Source organism: Triticum dicoccoides, chromosome 1A (assembly GCF_002162155.2).
Source record: "Triticum dicoccoides isolate Atlit2015 ecotype Zavitan chromosome 1A, WEW_v2.0, whole genome shotgun sequence".
Taxonomy (NCBI): Eukaryota; Viridiplantae; Streptophyta; class Magnoliopsida; order Poales; family Poaceae; genus Triticum; species Triticum dicoccoides.
In genome coordinates this window covers 286,815,936-286,818,681 of record NC_041380.1, presented here as the reverse complement: position 1 = coordinate 286,818,681, position 2,746 = coordinate 286,815,936, and positions in this window count along the sequence as shown.

The following is a 2,746-nucleotide window of genomic DNA, read 5'->3' as shown; positions in this document are numbered from 1 at the left end:
AAAACAACACCACCTAATGAAACATGCCGCATCTCTTGCACTTGCACACAATGAAATGAGCATTTACTATGTCTGCACTATGTAAAAACTAGGCATACCATCGAACTGGATCTCCAGGTACTCTTGGAGAGCCTGCTGTAGTGTACAGCCAAACCTTTATGTCACCTATGAGTTAGACAAGGCCCCACTACATCAGCCCTTAGTGTTTAAATCGTTGACAAGCTCTGTTAGAGTGTTAGGTCAAGAACATCAAGTAATCAAAGCAAACAGTCCTAGTATGGCTGGCTGATGCAAACAAGCAATTGAACAGATATGTGAGCAAATCTTACATATCAAGAAAAGAAGCAAAGAAGGAGGCTTAAAGACCATCACTTGACTGACCAGATTTAAGGGGCATTTAAACATCATGTGCAACGTATGAACTAACATAAACATTGCATATTCCAGATTCTACAATGGAATGCACATGTATTAGGTTATGCCATGTATGATGATGCCTAAATGTACAGATAGCAGGCAGGAGTGATTCATCATTGCACGCACAATTGAATTGCAGGTTAAGGGCCAGTTCGATTCCACCTTTTCAGGGCATATTGTCAAAATAAGCCATAAAAGATGTAAAGAAGTCATTTTTGAGTTATGGGCTTGGGCTTAACTAATTTCGCTTTGGAGGGGGGTGTTTCGGGTAGAACCTCACTAAAAATTAAAGGGAAGGGGAATAGTGAAATGACTGTGTTGTCTGCCTATATTACACTCAAGATGCAACTGCTGACGCCCGTGTCACACCTGACCCTCAAGTAAAAACAAACACGCAAGCATTCATTGCCCTGCCCGCTTGCATCTCCTCTTCCCTTTCCCTCTACCTCGATCCCCTGCCTACAACACTAGGGTTCCTCCAGCGAGCCGTCGCCACTGGTCCCATCTGGCCTGGTCCTCGACGATGCTATATCCAACTAGGCTACATGGCCGGCGGGTAGGGGCAAATCACCCTGGCTGCTCTTCCCTCTAGCGCCGCCACTCATTCTCATGGTCTCCAGCAGCTGCTCCACTGTGGTTCGTCCAACGCACTACTCCGGCGGGCGCTGCACAACTACGGCTGATGCCACACTACGGCAGAAGGCACCTTATTCCCCCTCCCCTCCTCCCAGGCCATGGCCTTGAGGTGCTGTTGAAGGATGAGCTCATCCAACAAGGTGAGGATCTCCTCTGATTTTTTGCCAAATTTTCATTCTGATCCACTATACGATGAATTGCTATGAGCTGCTTCTGCTACTGCTATATGATGCATTGCTATGAGCTGCTCCTGATGCTGCTATATGATGAATTTCTATGAGCTGCTGCTGTTGTATGATGAGTTGCTATGAGTTGCTGCTGCTGCTATATGATGAATTGCTATGAGCTGCTGCTGCTGCTGCTATATGATGTGTTGCTACAAGCTGCTCCTGCTGCTGCTATATGTTGAATTGCTATGAGCTGCTCCTGCTGCTGCTATATGATGAATTTCTATGAGGTGCTCCCGCTGCTGCTATATGATGAATTGCTATGAGCTACTGCTGGTATATGATGAATTGTAGACTGTTGCTGTTGTATGATGAGTTGCTATGAGCTGCTGCTACTATATGATGCTTTCAGGTGGTGCTGCTATATGATAATAACCAGCCACTTGGACCATCAAATTTAAATAAATAATTGTTCTTCATTTAAATGTGGGTCATGTGTTCTTCGTTTAAATTAGGCAATGGGATCTCTATGGAAAACATTGACCAAAGTAGATTGTGCCAAGTAGATGGTATCTTTGTATTTGCATTTTGAGCAAATAGTGATGGTCAGTTTTCCTATCATATTAATTACTACACTGGGTTCAATTTGTGATGTTTGCAAGTCAGATTAATTTCCATATGGGTAGCAAAATGAAAAAATATAACGCAATCTAGACTTTCCACTGATCATACCAAAGATAAGCTGAAAACGCAATGAAAAGAACTGGTTGGCTTATTACATGGAGCTTATATTCACAGGTGCTTATTTTCTTAGGATAACTCGTAATAACTATCCCTGAGAAACTTGGCTAATAGAACTGGCATACAAATAACATGTCACGATGATTGCAATGGAGGAGTGACGTACCATAGCACACTGTATAGGCTCACCGATGCCTCTCCTTTTTTTTGCGATGTTCCATGAAATTGCCACATACATCTTGTACTTTTTCATTGTGTAATCCTATCTGCAAGTTGACACGGCTAATTTCAGACATCTCTACCTGATACTACATTGCATATCCCTTGCGCATATTTAAACCACCAATTAAGGATTGTGTGCATACCATAAACTAGCCATGACTCTGTATGCTGGACTAGCAGGCACTCTAAGGGAGCCTAATGTAGTGGACTGGAATTCCTACATGCCACCTACTATTTTGTGTAATGTACTGCCCCTGTTCCTAAATATATGTCTTTGTAGAGATTCCAGTATGGACCACATACAGATGTGTATAGATGCATTTTCGAGTGTAGATTCACTCATTTTGCTCCGTATGTACCCTATAGTGGAATCTCTAGAAAGACTCATATTTAGGAACGGAGGTACGAGGTAGTATCATGTATGACATCTACATATCTAATTTAGCAGCCAGTAGTAAAAATCATTGTCTGCACAAAGGGATTACTGGTCGAAAATCCTAGCAAAGCACGCTGGCAGGCACAGAACAATACAAGAGAGAGAGATGCGCTTGCAAGATCATAGC